Genomic DNA, 21092 nt, shown 5'->3' on the forward strand with positions numbered 1-21092 from the left:
ACAAGAACAAGGGTCAGGGCATGCTACGAAATCAATACTAATTAACAGAAAATTAATTAACATTAAAAATGGATCTTCTAGACAGCTGGCAAAGGGGCCAGGCTATATACACACTGCAGGAATCCAGCTGACAAGCACCCACCCAAAACAAGGAGCATATTGAGAAAACTTAGCTTGAAATGTTAAGACTTTTGCAGAAAGATCAAGTTAAGACATCTTTTCTTCTATTTGCATTCAAGGCTCATTGGACCTCACAGAACAAGTGCTGGTTGGTTAGTGATGGCCTGTGTGGATGCGGCATTACAGTCGAAGCAGAGAGTATAACATCACAGATGGATGAAGGAAAAAGGGCCAAAGGGATATCGGGATTTTTGATAAAGTTCACATAAGCTTACACATCTCACTATCCGTACCTTACTGCCACAGAGGTTGAGGTCTTTAGGACTTGGTTGGGATTTCCCTGTGTTCCTTGGGATTCTTTGCTTACATACCAACACAGCTTATGCAAATCTTTAAGGAAATATTAGTTCTGCCCTACATTCTATTAAAAACTCTATGTGATAACTCTGTGGCTCTCACCAAAGTAGACTCCCACCAAATTCTCCACTCTCTGTACAGGTGTTCTCCCAGTAGAATCATGACATTCCTTTCTCAGTTTGCAGGAAAAAAGTATTAGGTAACATTCTCAGAACTTTCTTAATGATCTGCATTGATTACTCGTTATGTTACTGTATATCTTATCATAATTGATTATTTACTTCTTCACAGTTTCATATACTGTAATTGAGATGACCAAAGTTTAGAACTAACCAGTCATGTCAAAACACATGGCTTTTTACCCTGCCCTATCTCTTGCACTGTAACTTTCTCATGCATGAAATTCATACACATGCTCACTTCAAAGTATTTGGGGTCAGTGAGATCAAAAGAAGTAGTTAGTGTGAACATGATTTCACAATGACACACCTTCCAGAGAAGCCACAACATACAGCCATCTTAAATTATTTCTTTTAACTACAGGACCAAAACAATCATGGGAAAATCAGCAGATCATTTCTTCATTTAATCTGTATTTTTATTTATTCCATACCTAAGTTGTTTCCAAAAAAGGCAAAAGGTTAATGAATTGTATGCAGAAATAAAATTTATTTTAATGTCATTTCCTTTCTCACATAATTGCAAATATAGTTCCTGGAAAGCAGAACAGGGAAGAGATTAAACTATAGATAGGAAACCTCCTATCTGAATAACATAATGTATCTATTTTTATATTGATGTATTGTAAAAAAAAAAAAGGTGCAATATATTAGTGTGACATCATTTACATAAAAGACCAATAGAATCTAAGTGAAATTTTTAAAAAGCAAAATCTCTGGATAGAAGGTGAGAATTTAAACTACCTCAAGAACAAAGAATTATCTGCAAGAGCAAGCTTTCCTGGGAGGTTTTCGTCTGGCTGTACAAACAGCGAGCAAGTTACAAAAGTGGGAAATGCTGTGGGATGTTCTGTATGTCCTGTGGGAGCCCTTCTTGGGTTCCTCGTGGCTTTACCCAGCAGGTCCGCATAGAGGATGATTAGGACCATGGGTCTGAGTGCAGGTGTCTGAGATGGTCTGCACTTGGCTGTGCTGGGGGATGGTCTGTATGTCAAGTTGCTCTGATTGGTCAATAAATAAAACATGATTGGTCGTGGCTAGGCAGGATGTATAGGCGGGACTAACAGAGAGGAGAAATAAAAGAACAGGAAAGCAGAAGGCGGGGGTGGAGAGACACTGCAGCCACCGCCATGACCAGCAGCATGTGAAGATGCCGGTAAGCCACCAGCCACGTGGCAAGGCATAGATTTATGGAAATGGATTAATTTAAGCTATAAGGACAGTTAGCAAGAAGCCTGCCACGGCCATACAGTTTGTAAGCAATATAAGTCTCTGTGTTTACTTGGTTGGGTCTGAGCGGCTGTGGGACTGGCAGGTGACAGAGATTTGTCCTAACTGTGGACAAGGCAGGAAAACTCAAGCAACAGGGAAACGTGTCGAATAGAATCAGAATAGTCTACCTAGAGATGTATTCATTCTGTGGGGACTACAGACAAGGCCTGATCCTTCTTACAGAGACCAGAGCTGGGATTCTGGAGGACTGGATTGTGTGCCTCATCTGGAAGCCTCTGTACTGCTGTGTGACTTCTCAGAATGTTAGCATGATTAGGAGTAGGAAAGTTGAATATTTATTTTAAAACAAACTCACATATCAAACTGTATGTTTTCTGGAGTCAGAAAGAACTGGATTTCATTCTTACTGCATGTACTTTCCAAGCTGTATAATCTTACGCACTGGAGTTTAGCCTTCTTGAACCTCTATTTACTCATCTTTAAAGGAGAGATTATAAAGGCCTTTCTATACAATTAATATTTATATGTGTATTAAATGAAACAGTTATCCTGTGTAAAAAATATCTATGGCATAATGCTGATCAAGCTGCTATTAATTATAAAATGAAAGAATGGATGACTTATGAGCACTGAAAAAAAAAATGGCAATTGTGCCTGAATTTCCTATCATTAAAGTTTTTCTGCATTCTAGATATTTAATATCCAATGTTGAAAATCAAGAATATTTTCTTTAATTGCATAAAAGAACAGCTTTCTGATACAAGAAAAGAGGAAAGTGAAAGTGAAAGATATAGAAAAAGTTAAAAGGAAAAAATGAAAGAACTAGGGATGCGGCTGGGAACTAGAATGCTTGCCTGGCATGCAAAGAACCATGGCTTTAAACCCCAACATAGTGTAAACCATTGTGGCAGCATATGCCTATAGTCCCAGCATACAGGAAATGAAGGCAGAAAAATCACAAGTTTCAGATCATCATTACTATAGGGTGTTTGATACCAGCCTAGGCCAAAAGAAAGAATAGAAAAACTTTTTTAAATTAAAAAAATTATAAAAAAAAATCAGTAACAACTTGGTATCAGAGATAACCTACAAAACAACAAACATTAAAGACTAAGAAAAAAAATGAACTGGAAAGAAAGTGGGGAGAGGGAAGAAGAAATAATAAAGAATAAGAATAATCAGAAGTAGGAAAGAGCAAAGGAGGGAGAGGGATTGAGAGCACGCACTGTCCAGCTGGTACATGATTTCAAGCTGGCCACCAGCATATCCCAAAGCAAAGCATCTAAGGAAATGCCCAACGGATAAAATATGTCAGAAATATAGTAGGAGGGGAAATGTACAATTGGCCAGCTGTGTACTCTCTATGTATTAGGAAGTATTTGTAAAACAGTGTTTGATTTCATATAAGGTTTCTGGCTATTGGCATCAATTACCACCAGTAATACAGTTATCAAACAGAAAAATGTCTCACAGGAAGTAACTTATTAAAACCTAACCAAAAATTTTCATTGATTTGCTATCTTGCCAAGTGCTTATAGTTTTAAGAAACTGAAATCATGTCACTATCAGTATCTCATTTCTTTTCTACCAGATGAACATGATGTAAACAGCTGCAAATGTACCACGGAGGCATTTGCCCCTGCTCATGTGAAACTTACATTGCCTTTGGAATCTGACACACAGACTGCAGCAGCAGAGACAACAAAGGCATTCTAAATAACTCTATCTTCCAGAAACAATTCCAAAGACCTGCATGCAGGGTCTCCAAATATTTCTTCCCAATACTGGGCTTACAGACACAAACTTAATAGTAGCTATATTATTCATGCACAATTTCTCACAAAGATAATATTTCTGTAAAGTCTGTTCTAACATAAGTATTATGCATATATTCTCTAGTCTACAAGTATTTTCAACGGCCATGCCACACTGAGTCCAACACAGCCACCCTAACATGATCTAATGCTTAAGCCTCATTCAACAAGAAACATATTTTGGCCCATACTTATAAAAGGGTAAACGCAATACAAGCTGAAATGTAGCACAAAGATTTAAAACTGCACTATAAGCTCATGAAGCAAAGATGGCTTCACAAAGGAAGTGGAAACGGGTAATGATCCAAAAGAGGTATGAAAAAGCCTTATTGATAAAGTCTTTGTGGACCACAATGTCTGCGAACAAAGTCAATGTCACTATTTATGGATATAAAAGAGCTTTCCATGCTTCAATGAAGATGAAGAACATTTTAATTATCTCTGAAAATAAAGATATTCCAGGAGATATTTCAAAACAGAGAAATTGAATTTTTAAAGTAATGAAAAGCATATGAATGCAGTTGCTAAGAAAGGATGTCCAAAGACCACTTAGATTTGGGATTATCTGGTTTCATCTAAAAAAGTAACTACTGAAAATGAAAAAGAGAAATACAACTTCTTCAGAAAGCATAAATAGATACATAATAAAGAAAAATTGTAATTACTAGTAAGCCCCCCAAATTCAAGTTAAATAGTAATGAAGACACAAATCAAATTAAATTTAACTTTTAAGATATTAACACAGATTTTAAGAAGAGTTATAAGGACCTTCAGGAAAGAATTTTTAAAAGGAGGCAATTCAAACCCAGTGCAAAAGGCAGCAATCCACTGAGATGTGTTTACTCAAGGGTCATGAAACTTTCTTCAGTAATCTGGGAGGGATGGGAAGGAAGTGAGTTTGATTCTGTAAAGGAAGGACAACAGCAGAATGCACAGATTACTGGCTAATGTCGGACTTAACCTTTAGCTACTCATGAGACAACTGCTCCACAGGTGACTAGAGCAACACAAACTTGTAATGCCAACACCGGGGATAAGAGGACAGCAATATCAGGGTCAGGTTACACAGAGAAACCCTTGACATGGAGACCCTATTGCTGTTTGGGTCGTAGAACATTACGAAATGAAGCTGGGAAAGGTCTCAAAGTTTTATCCCTAATGATTAGCTTTCACTGTGCTTGAAGATGTTACAAAGCTACTGGGAGAGAAAAAGTAATCACCAATCATGAACACTGCAAGCTGAAATAATGACTGGTCTGGAAAGATATACCCACTTAAGCAACAGTAACACAAGCATCATTTTCTGATTGGACTCGAGTTCTGCTGTACAGGATAAAAGTCATACCTGGCACCAATATTAGCGTAAAAACTTATGGCTTGATCGGACATAGGCACTAGGAAAAAACTTACAAAACTTGCAATGACTTATTGTTATACCCACAGATGAGTGACTCTCTCATCCCTCATCTGAGAAGCTTCTATTTACAGTAAAAGGGGATGAACACAGTGCCCCAGACTGTGGACAAAGACAGAGTGAATGCAGAAGGTTCCGACCTTAAAGAATATATAAGTCTCATTTCTTCTCCCAAGACTCAGATATCACTGCTTAGGAGAAAGTAGGAGTGTTAAGAGCTTGCAGTGGTGGATGACTACAAAGAAATACCTTCCAAGCACAGCAGGGCAGCTGCACATATGAATGCATAGAAATTGTGGCAGCATGCACAAAACCTGTACAAGCTCAAGCCAGACCAAATCCTATCATGGAGAGAGCACACAATCCTACCCTATGTTTGACCGTTGACCGTTACTAGCTGCTGGGAGAGGGAGACAAGAGTTTTCTATAAGAGTGTAGCTCCTGGTATGTCAACCACTCTCCAGCAAAAGATCACATATCCAAGAATATTTGAACACAACAGTGGTCTTAAAGGACACAAGGCTGTGTGGGTATGGAGGGGCAGAAAACTGGGAAAGGTTTGAGAGAGCAGGGAAATATGATCAATGAATATTGAATGAAACTCTCAAAGAACTAACAAAAAAGAAAAATTAATTCACTTTTCATACCATCATCATTATAATAATAATAATTGCCGGGCAGTGGTGGCGCACGCCTTTAATCCCAGCACTCGGGAGGCAGAGCCAGGCAGATCTCTGTGAGTTCGAGGCCAGCCTGGGCTACCAAGTGAGTCCCAGGAAAGGCGCAAAGCTACACAGAGAAACCCTGTCTCGAAAACCAAAAATAATAATAATAATAATAATTATTATTATTATTATTAATAACATCTACCTCCTACTATTTCCCTCCAATACCCTCCGAGACACTCTCAACTTTATGTCATCATTTAGTAGTAGTCTCCAATTGGTAGCATTCAATCAGTGCTGACCAGGTAATATGGGTCTTGGGCCATCCACTAGGGCATGGGTAACCCACCTGTTTCACAGCCCCAAAGAAAGATGTTTCTCCTTCCCTTAGCAACAATCAACTGCCCAAATATCCTCATTTAGGAATGGAGACTCAAGTTCCCCTCTGTTATTCATGCTGGAATTTTGACTGGCTTGATCTTGTTCAGGTCTTGTGCAACAACCACAAATGCAGTGAGCTGATAATATGCCATGTCAAAGCCTTGCACCTTATCCTCCAACTCTTACATTCTTTCTATCTACTCTTTAGGACTGTTCCCCAAGCCTTGGATGGGGGAAAGTTGACACAGATGATCCATTTTCAGGTGAACATTCACAATTATTTATTCTCATTATAAGTGCCTTTATTTCTTGAGGAGCAGAAGAAAATCACTTTCTTATGCCCATATCTTAGAGTGTTTTCCTAATTGTTTTCAGAGTTCCAGGCTATATTAGAGCACTTGATCCATTTGGATTAATTTCTGTGTATGGAAGGAGATGGAATCTAGTTTTAGATTTCTGTATATGGGTATCCAGTCTTGATAGTACCATTTAATAAAGAGACCATCTTTCCTCCATTGTATATTTTTGACATCTTTGTGAAAATTAGAGTGGCTTTAACTGTGTGAATTTTTATCTGGATCTTGTATCCTATAGATCTGGATGTTTGTTTTTTTGTGCCAGTAACATGTTGTTTTGGTTACTGAGGCCCTGTTATATAACTTGAAATAGGTATGGTGATATCCCCAACATTACTATTATTGCTCAGGATTGCTTTGCTGATCCAGGGTCTTCTGTACTTCCATTTGAAGTTTAAAGGTTTGTTTGTTTTCTACTTGTGTGAAGAACATCATTGAGATTTTGATGGAGATTTCACTGAATCTATAAATTACATTGAAAAAATAGTAATTTTAGAATAGATTCAATAAGCATGAGAGGTCTTTCCATGTTCAAGTATCTTCTTAAAATTCTTTCTTTAATGTTTTAGAGTTTTCATTGTACAGGACTTTTACACCTTTTGGTTAGGTTTATCCTGTGGTATTTTATTTTATTTGAGGCAACTGTGAGTAGTATTGCTTTCCTGATTTATTTCTCAGCATGTTTGTTACCAATTTACATGGATAGTGATCTTTGCATGCTAATTTTCTGTCTTGCCATTTTCCTGAAGGTGTTAATCAGAACTGAGACTTTTCTGAAAAAGACTTCTGGGTCTCTTATTTACAGAACTGTATCATCTGTAAATGAGAGTACATTGACTTCTTTCTTCCCTTTTTATATTACTGTTCTAGCTGGAACTCCAAAACTTAAAACTGAAAAACAAATGAGAAACTAGACAGCTTTGACTTGTTCCTGACTTTGTTGGAAATTCTGAGTTATTTTTTTTCCCATTTAAGATAATGTTGACTACAGTTGGCATTATACAGCTGTTAATATGTTGAGATGTGTTCCTTTCATTCTTTCGGGGCTTTTTATCATGAGAGGATGTTGGAGTGTGTCAAAGGCCTTTCTTTCATCTATTAAGAAGAACACTTTCTTTCTATCCTTGAGTTCAACTTCTGTGAAGTATTGCATTTGCTGATGTACATTTGTTAAACTGCCCCTGCATTTTTGGGAGGAAGCCAATTTGACCATGCTGAACGATGGTTGTTGATGTATTCTTGAATTCTATTTTCAACTGTTTTCCTGTCGTTTTTTAGGTTTATTTGCCATATTTTCATGTTGCAAAAAAAGAGATGGACCTTTACGTTTCTTTTCTGTTATTGTTGCTTGTGTGCCTTTATCTGGTTTTGATATCAGGGAAATTGAAAAACACACTATTGAATGATGAGTGAATCATCAATGAGATCATGGAGAAATTTTTTTTTTAATTTAGAAATCCTAGAAACAAGAGAAAATTAAAACACATCCAAAAACCACAAAAAATGAGGGAGAGTTCATCATAAATGAATCAGAAAATGTAATACTTCCCATGAAATGAACTCAAGGAGAAGTAGAATAGATAACAGATCATCTAGGTAAAAGTAGAAAAGGTTTTAACATCCTCTAACATCCTTGAAACTAAAGTAACCATAAAAAGGAAGTTTAGAATATTAGAGATATCTCAAATAAATTAGAATATTAGAAAGATCTCAAATAAATCACAATACCGTAGAATCTTGGAAAAATAAGAAAAAGTCAAATTCCAAATAGTAGACAGAAAGGAATAATTAATATCAGACCAGAAATGAATCAAACAAACAAAACAAACAAATACTTACAAAGAATCAATGAAAGAGTTGGTTCTTTTAAAGATAAACAAGGTTCACAAATCCTTAGTCAAACTAACCAAAAAAGAAAGTAATAAAATTAGAAATGAGAAGGAATTACAAGACAAACCAATGTAATTCAGAAAATTTTAAGGACATACCTTTCAATCTTATATTCCACAAATTTGGAAAATGAAAATGGAATGGATGAATTTCTAGATGCACATGACCTCATGAAATTAAGCCAAGATAAGAACATGTAAATATATCTATAATAACCAATTAGATTGAAGCATTTTTTTTTTCCAAAATGTCTTAGTTAAAAGCACAGGCCCAAATGTATTCACCGCTGACTCTACCAGTCCTTTAAAGAATTAACACCAATAATTCTCAACTACTTCATGAAATTGAAAAGGAGTGCTAGCTAACTCATTGATGAAGCCAGAAATTCGAGAAATGCTTTTCTTTCAGATTCTTAATAGAATTCAGTTTAATCTAAAAAACATGTTTATTTTTATTTTATTAAAAGCTTCTACCAGCTGATAATTCAAAAAACAAATCAAAACAAAATTATAAATATGATAACCATTCACTCCCCAATAGATTTCCTAAGCTAAAATCAAAATATATAATTTTCATTACCTTTATTTTAGGTTTATTTGCCATATTTTCACATTGCAAAAACAAGTTTGTAGGATGTAAATATGACTGTACTACCAAGAAAAATAGGGAAACCAGAAAAGAAAGTAAGGGAATGCCATTCAAAAAAAATATTTTAAGTATACTTACAAGTGGAAAAGTACTTTAGCTCATGTGAGGACAGTAACTGCGATTTAACTTTCAGAAATTAATACTACAAAAGAGTCTAATACAGTGTAAAACATAGACTTAAACAAATTAATTTTAAAATATAATATACAGAATAAATATGGAAAAAGTAAATCAAATGAAAAAAGGTTGTATACTTTCCTTTGTGATTTATTTTTTAATTATATACTTTAAAATGATGTTTGTCAATTTTTGTTACCCATTTCTCATATGTTTGCCCATTTTTAATGTAAAAGAGTTCCAATTTAAAAGTTAATATATTTTATTTTATGAATTGCATGCCACACACAGCTACAGAAGAATATTGACTAGCAAGGCAAACTGCTAAGGTAATAATAAATAAGTAGTAAAGTAAGACTACTGATTCAGTAAAAATCCCTTTCTGCCCATTTCAACCACAAAGTTTTTTGACCTTTTCTCAGTAGCAGTGGTGGAGTTTTGTGACTTGCTTTGGCTATAATCTTTGAGATTATATTGAAACAAGCTTATGTTTCTGTCTTTGCTGAATAATGGGAAGTAGGTATATGTCTACATCCATGATCTAAGAAACCTCTATTCTCCCAGCCATCTCATATCATCTGATATTCCAGGAAGATCTATCAAATTTATAGCAGTAAACTTTCTGAAATGGTACCAGTTCCAATTCCAACTTACAACAGGACAGTTACGTGGACAAAATATATCTAAAAAGAAATTTCAAGCTGACTGTGGTCTATTCTAAGCAATTAAAAACTTACCACATTCTCCTATGAAATACCAATATTGTATTCATTCCTCAGACAGATACAAGTCAAGGTTAAGCAAACAAGAGTCATATTCAATGTCTGGAAGAGGCTTTTAAGCCTTAAATAGTAGTGAAAACAGTGATAGAGTAAAACCACTCAGAATGGTGACTTCCCATTGCTTGAAATTGTCTACCAAGCTTTATGTTTGTCACTGGCATAGGAAGTAGCTCTGGTAACAAGTACGTTATGTATTCTGGGTAAACAAAACAGAATTAAAAACGAAATAATTTTTATTTTTATTGAATTTCAGAGCTTAAAGAAACAGCTGTTATTTCTCAACTTTTTTAAACACTGACTTCCTTTTCTTTCAACATTTCTATTTTGAGAAGTGAATTCTTTGGACTTAAATAGAGTATCCCCTTTCGTGTTTGAGAATTCTTCAGCCATGCTTTTGTGTTATTTCCTTAAGTCCCTAACTGTCTCTGCAAGAGTAAACACAACTGAAGGAATGCCTTTACTGGGATCACTGGGAGCAACTCCATTCTGCAATTCTCATTTTCTCTGACTCATGAGGACAAACCTACTCTCCCCTGAAGCTTTCTCTGGGCCTTTGGGAAATGGGACACTGTTTACAGGGGAAATCATTTACTGTATCACAGCATTCAACACTGCAGCAGCAATTTATTGATTATATTATCAAATTTGGTCAAGATGATTGAGCAAATATTGGGGGCACATTCTGGATTTATATTTGATAGCCAATGTAATTTTGTACTTTTGTTCAACAAATATCTACTTGCTTGGATATAGCCCCTATACATGATCATAAATGATCACTATCTCTCTTCTCTGTCTCTGTCTCTCCCACATGTAATTGGTGCTAGGGGGGAAAAAGTACAATATTGTTACTGCCCTTAAAGTATTTATTCCTTCATGAAGAACTTTCTGTCCCTTCACCTAATCAATATTTTTAAAAGTATTAATATAAGAGGGCTATTTTTAAATGTATGTGTAAAATAAACATATTTTATTTCCTCTAATCGTGGAATATTTGTTATATTACAGGCATTGGAAAAGAACATAACAATAAATTTTAAATCCCAGACACAACTCATTTAGTCTCATAGAGGACACAAACACTGTAATCTGAGGTTCTTCAACCTAGGTTGATATGGAAGGCTAAGGTGACCCATGAGATTCCTAGACAGAGATGTTGCCAATGAGACTAAAACCCAGGAAAGGACTTTCAGGATGGAGTGGCAGCCCAAGAAATTCTTGAGAGAAACAACGCGGGGTGGACAATTTTGAAAAATATAAGACTTATTGCTAGAATAATAAACAGGAAAAGAGGGATATTCTCCTGGGTAGGCAGAGATGTAGATAACATTCCAGAAAGAATGGCAGAAGGTGAACATAAAAGTGTTAGCAAGATCAGAAAAACTCACAGTTCCAAGAATTGTGATCTTTTCCGAGGACAATGAAAGACCAGGGACAGGAGGAGTTTTGCTGGAATGTGCTGTTTATCAGAGTGTGGACTAACCCCTCCAAGGGGAGCCGGGCAGGCGCATGTGCAGTACAGAAAAGAAGACTGGAGGACTGAGAGCCACTAGAAGTGTCTATTAATATTTTGTGCCTACTTCATTATTGCTTAAATAGATGCTTACTACGTGAAGCAAAAGGCTCCAGGGTTTTTTGTTTGTTTGGTTTTTTTTTTTTTTTGTAATATGCCTATATTAAAATGGCATTTAAAAACATGATAAGCAACCAATAGCAAAATAGCAAAAGCCAAAAATAATATTCAAAATGTATCTCACATTTTAAAATACCCAACTAGTCTACAAATATAACCTATTTTGGCATCATCAACTAGTATCATGATTTCTATTCTTTTCTCCTAAACTGAAAGTAAAAAAACCTCTCTGCCATTTTTGTTTATTTACTTATTAGTAGTGACTTATTTGCCCTATTTTCTTTCAAAAAAGATTCAACATGGTGCTTCAGAAAGAAAGCCATAAGGAGGAGTGAAAAGAAAACTTGTTAAAAGGGATTAAAACTATGGATTCATGTAATATAAAAACAAAGCAGGATACTGAATGAAGAAGAAATTAGGATCTTCACCATGTAGCAAAGACATTTATTGATGGACTTACTCAGTTTCAATTTGTCCATTCTAGATCAACTATGATGCATTTTCAAAATAAACAATGTTAAAAATATAAATGAAAACTATTTACAAGCTGAAGGAGAATTTTCAAACAAATATAAAAAACCTGGATTATAAATAAATGACAAGCATTAAATGTTAACATGAACTTTAAGACCAGATATGGATTATTTCAGCCTCACAATTAATAAAGAACTTCTAAACTGGGCCATGATAGTGCAGGCATTAAGAACAACAATTTGCAAATGAAACTAAAGAGTTCTGCAGCGCAAAGAACACCAATATTCAAGTACAGAGGCAGCCTAGAGAATGGGAAGAATTCTTTACCAGCGATATATCTGACACAGGGTTAGTGTCTACAATAAAAAAAACAAATCTAAACACAATGAAAATGAGAAATCCAATTAAATCACATGGCATAGAACAGAGAGTTCTCAAAAGAATAGACACAAATAGCTGAGAAATATTGTAAATGTTCATCATCCTTACCAATCAGGGAAACACAAGTTAAAACTACTTTGAGATTTCACCTTCCTCCCATATGAACGGCTAAGCTTAAAACACACACACACACACACACACACACACACACACACACACACACACTCACACAAAGCTCACTGGAGTGGATGTGGGGAAAGCAAAACACATATTCACTGTTGGTGTTGATGCAAACTGGTACAGCCATGACAGAAATCAGTGTAGAAGTTCCTCAAAAATTGAGGAAGACATCTGTCAATCTGTCACATGATACAGGCACACCACTCCTAGGTATGTCCCCAACAGACTCTGTATCCTATTATAGAGATATCTACTCATCCATATTCAGGGCTGCCTTAATCACAGTAGGCAAAATATGAAAAAAGCCTATATGTCTCTCAACTGATGATCTGAAATCTTTTAAAAATTATACAAGTAGCCAGGTGGTAGTGGCACACGCCTTAAATCCCAGAACTCAGTTGAGAGGCAGAGGCAGGCAGATCTCTGAATTGGAGGCAAACTTGGTCTACAGAGCAAGTTTCAGGGCAGCCAGGGATACACAGAGAAACCCTGTCTAGAAAAAACAAAAACAAAACCCCAAGTTATGCATACACTTTAGGGTATGGTGACTGACACCTGTAATCTCCCCCAGGAAGCTGAGGTGGAGACCAGTGTAGCATGAACAGCAAGTACCAGACCAGTCAAGGCTACTACAAAGACCCAGTCTCAATAACACTTCTTAAGATTACATTAATCAAAGTGATTCTGCATAAATTCTGTCCTCATTCAAAGATGCTTACATTTCATTTAGAGCTATTCTAGCTGCTGTTTTGATATGGCACATCATATTTCAAAATGAGTTGCTTTTGGTTTGATAACCCTATGTAAATCTGTGCCACATACTGCCTCTTCCTTGTGTCTCTACTGGCACATCATTTAAATCCTATAGTAGTATAAATTTTGTTTTCAATATAAATATGTATAGCAATAGTACAGAAAACTCACTGGAACTCAAACCATCACCTAAAACATGGCATACAAAGTTTAAATTTCATGCAAGTATTTGTAGTTCCACAATCTAAAGATCAAACCAGTAACCTCCCATTGTATCCACTATATTATATTGCTAGCTAATTTTTCATGTACTTAATGCCATAGTTGTAATGAAGCAAAATCCTGACTCTCTAAACTACATACAATAGATAAAAAACATAAAAGCATAAACATTTCAAGAGTATTCTAAACAGGAAAGTACACAGAAGGTGGTTTCTGTGCTCTTAAGTTTTGTTGCTTTTAGTATGATCAGAGATAAGCATAATCGAGCATACCACAGCAATACGTATGTACACACAGGGAAACTTTTTAACTCACTACCTGCAGACAGGAAAACACCAATGCAATCCATAGCTGGAGATGCTGACTTGGGTTTAATATTAAGAAGGGGACACAGTTCATAAAAAGTCCAACAGCAAGTCATCTGGACAAGCAGGGACTATCTCAAAAATGCTTGTCTTTGATACTCTGTATAGGGAAGGCTATTCTTGTCACTCCAGGTTCAATCCCTTCCCCAAGACAGCAATAACTGTTTCAGTGAAGTTTTGTTTTGTCAAAATGACCCTATGTTGCCCATATCCCCTATCTCCACATTCTGATACTGTCTAGTAAGTACATCTCTACAAGTTGACATGCATTTTCTATATTCCATCTTTAGAGCACAAAACTTAACTAAGACTAATGCCTTAATATTATATAAAGTTAAATAGGAAGTTACCGACTGGCAGACTTCAGTCTGACAGAAATGAGAGAGCATGAAATCAATGTTCAAGCGTGGCTGCCACCACTAAGAAGGTCCAGGCATTCTCAACAGGAATACACAAACCCACACTGCCTCCAAGAACATTCGTAAGAGCAGGCAGCCCCTCCTTACAAGCTGTACCGAGTCCCACAGCCCTTTGCCCACTGATGCAAGGCAGCCAACAGGGAGATGGGCTTTACAAGTAAAAGCCAGCCTAAACTGGTTAATTACTTACCTCTTCACGTATGGCCCCGGTTGCTCCTTTAACTTTTTGTTTCCTCTCTTGTCATAGCTCAGCGCCAAATGGTTGTGATTCAGCAGAAGTTTGAACCTGACAGAAAGAAATTTTCTTCAGAACAAACATTCAAAATTAAAGTTCCCTCCACTGTTGTCTTCCCTGCCTGGCTCTGGGTGTGTGTGTTTCTCCTTGTCCCTCTGCAAGGCAGCTACGTAGTGGTCTATAAATATTGACCCTCACACTTGCTCAGAGCTCTCCTTGCTCATGGCACAGGTCTGTGTTACTGAACACCGTGGTAATACTCCGGCGAGGTTCTCAGCTGCTAGGACAAAGCAGTGGATTGGCTCACTACCCAGCAACCCTGTGCTTGCCTGGAAATACCATTTCGCTGCCAGCTTTACAGATGCGACGGGCCTTTCCTGAGCCCCAAATCAGGCACAGAGGGGCAATTATGAGGCTTGTCTGAAGAAATACAGCTTTTCTCAAGCAGGTGGAGAGAAGAGGGCCAGGAGGAGGGGAAGACAAGAAAGGAAATACTGCCTTTGTTCTGTCCAAACAACACCATCTCAAACCTTTATAAAATTCTTACCTAAATGCCATTCAATTAAACTTTGCAAAACTTGGCTATACATAATATGAATGACCTAAATCACAGGAAAGCAGTTTTATAATTGTTTTAATATTGCTTCTTATTTAAAAGGAAAAAAAAAGCTGCGGGGAATGAGTAATTGGCCACAGAGAGATTTTTTTTTGACATATGTTCACTTGCAGAATGATAGAAATGCATTGGAATGTATTATATTAAACAGATAAATTATGCATTTGGTGAAAGAAACTAAAATGTAATCTAAACATTATGTGAATCAACATGCTATGTTAACGTGTAGATGTATAATCCTGACAATTTGAATTATTTTACTTTGGACTCTTAGATTAAGGATAAACTAAGCCATCCCTATATGTAGACTGTGGGTAATATAAATTTCCTACTATCTATAATATGTAATATTCACATTATAAATGATTAGAAAATATATCATTCTATATTTTCATGCTTTTGCCAATAGATAATCACTTGTTTGTTTTGTTAAATTGTATCACTTAATTAAATCAAAGATGAGGGAATCTTCAGAAGTGATCTGGTCCTGCTCTTAAAGATCCACCCTCATCTAGTCTGTTAGTTTATTCAGCAGGTTCATGTGGCAACATAATAGCAGAGCCAAAACCAAAACCACAGCCCTTCCTTACTACTCAGATGCTAGGCAACTTTCACCAGGATAGTGATTCTCAAAACTCATCTTTAGCTTCATCTCTATGTGAAAACTTCCTGAAAGTCTTACCCATAAGAAAATATATTCACAGCCAGGTGTGGTGGCACACCCCTTTAATTCAGGTGCTCAGGAAGCAGAGGAAGGCAGATCTCTGTGAGTCTGAGGCAAGCCTGGAGTACATAATGAGTTCCAGGACAGCTAGAGCTACAAATTGAGATCCTGTTTCAAAACAACAAATGAAAACAAAAATTCATAGGCACAAAATTAGTGTAAAGGAGACAATCTGTTATAAGTAAACTGCCTAAAATTGTTACATACAATTAAGTTTCTAACAACTGAACCACATTGCCCATGCTTAATTCGGTAATTAATATTTTCACTAAGTTAACTCATTGCTGGGAGAGGCATACAGCTAGATACAGAAGCAGCAGCATTTCTGCTCTCAAAGTCCTTATAATGTAAGTTAGAGGAGTGGCTAGCTGCTAGCCAGTGCATGAGCTAGACAATGAAGAGGGAGGGGCAACTGAGCAAACGCAAGTAAGCAGACATGCAGCTAGCATTCCCTACCACAGAGAGCTTGTCATGTGATACCCCAGGCAAAGTTACTGAGGCACAGACAGGATAACAAGGTAAAGAAGGGCAGGAAAGGGATGGTGCACATGTGCACATGCACACAGCTCCTTCTGATTGGGGTACAAGCAAACAATACAAAATGTTTAGGGAAAATATGCAGTAGAGAAAGAAGTATGGACTCTAAAAGTCACGTTAGCAAACTTGGGGTTTCTATTTAGGGTAGGCTCCAAGATTTAGATATTTTTCACATATATACACAAAGAATTTTGAAAATGATGTAATTCTCATGCAATCACCAAGCTTATATCTTTAATTTTTAGCAGTAATGACATGATTACTTGCAAAGACCTGATTTTCTACTCTTCTAGAAATAATGACATTTTTAAAATAAAATTCAGCAAAAATACACACTCAATCCATTGTAATTTAAAATAACCATTGTCTATTTAGAAATAAAAAGATCTATTTAACAATTGTAAATTTTGGTTTTTTGTTTGTTTTGGTTTGGTTTTTTGTTATGTTTTTAAGCCATATTTAAGCACAGCATAATTTTGGAAAAAAGTGTTCTGATGATAATTAAACAGTCCTGTGTGTACAACAAAGCTTAAGACATCTTTACATTGAAACTCTTTACAAAGTACATAGGGCTTCTTCCATAAAGATGAGTACTGTTGACTCTGAAAGAGTGCTCACACTTTAGGGTCTAGGGAGAATGACTGAGGTAAACATAACGCTTGTGGAAGTCAAGATTGGCATGGCCATAAGATAGCATAGAAATCACTTGGGCTATTGTAAAGGACAGCCTATAAAATTTTGTTTTATATTTTATTTTATTGACCTTTTCACCATCTCATTTCTTCATAGAATTTTTGTGAAATACATATAACAAAACATTACTAATTTCATACATTGCTTCAATAAAATTTAATGTATCGGATTTTTAGTTATTAAATATCCCATGACTGTGGTGCACACACCGTGACACCACAGTATGATTTGGAATGGATGAGGGTTTCTTTTGCAAAAGAAATGCTTCCATTAGTAAAGCATTGCTCTTAACAAGATCAATATTAATGGAGTACAAGTAGATTTTGAGAAGGTAGACACTCCAGTGAAACTATCCATTCAGTTGCTAAGAGAAAAGAACTAGTGTTAAAAGTCTCCACAGCATGTGATTCCAGCTGCATGACATTTGGGAACAGGAAACAGTTCCACGGGTTACAGGCTTTAGGGGTGGGGGAACAAAGAGCACCAAGGAGGATACTACTCATAGAAGCACAACCACATGGAGGGATGTAATGGTGGCATGATGTCATGCATGTGCCAAATATACAGACGTTTTTAACACAAAGAATGAAGCCCTGAGCTGGAGAGATGGCTCAGCCCTTGCTATCCTTGCAGATGACCAAACTTTTGGTGTTTTCATGATAAAGAAAATAAAGCTAGGTTATTAAGTGGTTTGACAGAAGTCACATAACAATTCAGTCATAGAACTGGGATTGAACACCAGTCTATGACTGGACTATAGTACCACATAACACCTAGCTATCACTTTGTAAAACTAAGAACAGATACGACTCAGGCTAGAAAAAGAAAGGAACATGCCAGTAAAGACCAAATGGGCCTAATGAGCTTCTCTCAGAGAATGGAGAGAATTTTAATACTGAGTACTGAAAAGTGGCAAAAGGAAGGGACTAGCCAGTTAGAGGGTGGCCAAGGAGCTCAATTGCCTTTTCTTCAACTTGGCAAATGGGAAAAGAGCCTCTGAAAAGTCAAGGCTGGCTCTTCTTTGGGAAAACTAGGTTGTTGCCAAGCTAGGTTACAGGAAAAGTAGCAAGTTCACAATAGGGTGCTGGGAAAAGAGGGTAGTTTTAGTTTTAGTCACAATGAACTTGATATGTGTTGAATCCTAGTACATGATTAGTAGATGTTCAAATATGCTGGTCTATGATACAGGAAAACATCTATTCTTTTGCAATTCAAATACCATTAGCATATAGTCTCCATCAGAAACCATACAAGTTACTTAAAATACCACCCAGATCATACATTCATCATCTGATAAATATTTGTACTGTTTCCTCATTTTACTCTGTAGAAGCAATGGTCTGTAAATCCGTTTGTTCTTCTCCATCAGTGTGCCTTAGACAGTAGCAACCACACCTCTCTGTCTCTGCAGCAACTCATTTACCCTTTGGGTTTTCCTTACACACCTTTCCCTTGATAAACTTCTATGTGCATTCACCTTTTTGTATGTTCTTCCTACAGACCCCTTCTCAGCAAATCCCATTACTGCAGTACTCCCTAAAATGGGAAACTTCCTTCTCTGCCCAATAAAGAACAAGTCAGGTGACAGCACAGGTTTCAAGTTTCTAAAATGAGCCGTATATAATAAATACACAGTATTTGCTGGACACATGGCTGGAAAGACAATGGCCAGCTGTATGCCAACACAGTCATGAGATCTCTCAGTGTCACCACGTATAATGAGAGTCAGCCAAAATTGGTATCTTAAGGATCTGCTAAGGAAGAAAAGTCTAAACACACTGAGAACCTGAGAAAGAGAAAGGGGCTCATGACTGGAGTAATAAGGTGGGCGAGGTCAGCAATGCAAGAGCTTTGGACAAATCCAACATGGCAGGAACTGAAAAGAGCTCATCACAGAAAGTAGAGAGGTTCATGGCACGGAAGCCACTAGCATGTGCAACGTAAAAGCATTAACATGCTACATGGGCTATCTTTTGTGAAAAAGCTATAAAAGAGGAAGCATTGGAGCCTAAGCTGTTTTCCGAGGGATGGGAGGTCAGTGTGCAAAATTAGACAAGTGAAACAATATTCTTTTAAAAGCTTTCCCCACATGGAGGAGGGAGAAGGATGGGGTGATGTTTTAAAACCGCAAACAAGCATGGCAAAGGAAGCAGAACTTCCTATGGGGGGGGTGTCAAGTCTAGGGTCACCTCTCAAAGTGGATGGTGACCTACACACACGCCTTTGCCTCTTCGTTATTAAACTGGGATTACCATAGTGTGAGAGTCATTGAGATCAATTCATATTATTAAAGAATAGTGTCTCATTATACAGATATGCCAGAGTTTATATAACCATCCCTTAGCTGATGGACTTTTGAGCTGGATTCCATTTGGGCACCATTATGAAAAAGGATATTATAAACATTCAGGTTCATATTTTCTTGAACTTAATTTTTTTATTAATATTTGGTATATACCAATGAGTGAAAATGTTGTTTTGACTTTGGCCCAGTGACCGCACCTTAATCTACTACTTTTTCAACCACCAATTGCAACTCCATAGTTAACTAGCCTGCCCTGGTCACTCAGGCTGCAGTTCGGCCTGAGTTCTGTTCCCACAGATACTGGCTCTGTCTCTGCCACTAAAGGTAGCTTTAACTAAATTTCTATCATTCTATTTATAATAAGACTTGAGATTCAAAGGATGGGGTGAAAATCTGCTAGCTCAGAGAGGTTGAGCAGCACCTAGCTGACCTTCTCTTCTTGCTGGCATCTGTCAAAGAAAGCATCATTCTGCTCCACCAAACCAAAAATGTGCCACTCCAAATCCCTCCCTCCCCCTTCCAGTACATCTCTCTCTCTCACTCTCTCCCAGATGCCTCTGACGCTCTATGATTACTTTGTCAACTAGTTGCTAACTCAGCCTCCTGACCCAAGGTTAATTTTATTTAATTAATGCAAGTGCAAACTCCGGGTGTGATCGAATATCCCCCAACATTTAAAATGCTTGAGGGGAAAAAAAACATCCTGTGTGTTAGAACAAATATGTTCTAACATAAAAAAAAAAAAGTCAATTTGTTTTCTAAATAGTCTGTATCATTTCACAGCATGGTCAGGAGCTGGATAAAGGTTTGAATTTCTCTACACCCTGAAAAGATCTGCGGTCATCTCTTGTTTTTCATAGTAGAACTAGTAAATTTGAAGTCCAATCTCCTTGTCATTTCTATAGGGCTAGTGATAATTGAGCATCTTTTTCTATACTAGACATCCACTACATTTCAGGTGATACAGACCAAACAAGTGTATTTTCACGGCTCAGCAAAGCTGACCTTGCACAGACAGCACCACTCAGTTGTTAACTAAATAATATAGAAGATACACCAAAGATTCAACAATTAGAATTTTTTTATTTATGTATCGCTGTGCAATTTTTAAAATAAATTTAAATTTATCCACAGTTGCAGTAGACTATTTTGTAAAGGACAAAAGGAAATCTAATCTTGTTCAAAAATGTCACATTTACATGCTACTAAAAATATTTAATAGAAAAAAACTGTGATGAAGATATGGTTTTATTTATTTGAAAGTTTATTTATTTATTTGAAAGTTTTTTTTTTCTTTTACACTAAAGTTTATGGAAATTGAGAAGAAAACAAATACAGAGAAAATTAGTTAATTATATCTTCAGAATTGTAATGACCTATATGGACACATTTGGTTTGCTAATACACTAAAAGATAATGCTAGGAAACAGGTATTATACTCTGGTTGTACTAACACTTAAATTTAATGTTTCCTTAAAGTTAGAGGCTAGAAAAACAAAAAGCTAAGCCATGAATAATTTTGAATTATTTTGTTGACAAACTTAATCGGATATGAACAATACAAGTTTTCTACCCTACATAGGAATGAAACATATCTCA

General features: G+C 36.6%; 1 protein-coding gene across 3 annotated transcripts in view; it reads right to left on the minus strand.

Moving 5' to 3' along the window:
* Nucleotides 1-21092, minus strand: part of Bmpr1b (bone morphogenetic protein receptor type 1B) — a 238742-nt gene that overhangs the window by 131509 nt on the left and 86141 nt on the right. The window contains exons 1-2 of one of the 3 annotated variants that reach the window (XM_028855395.1): nucleotides 14817-14906; nucleotides 14574-14669 (exon numbers count right to left, since the gene is read on the minus strand). The gene's annotated coding sequence lies outside the window, so the exon portion shown is untranslated. The other 2 variants (XM_028855394.2, XM_028855396.1) reach the window with 2 other exon arrangements.

This window comes from Peromyscus leucopus, chromosome 6 (genome assembly GCF_004664715.2).
Source record: "Peromyscus leucopus breed LL Stock chromosome 6, UCI_PerLeu_2.1, whole genome shotgun sequence".
Classification (NCBI taxonomy): Eukaryota; Metazoa; Chordata; class Mammalia; order Rodentia; family Cricetidae; genus Peromyscus; species Peromyscus leucopus.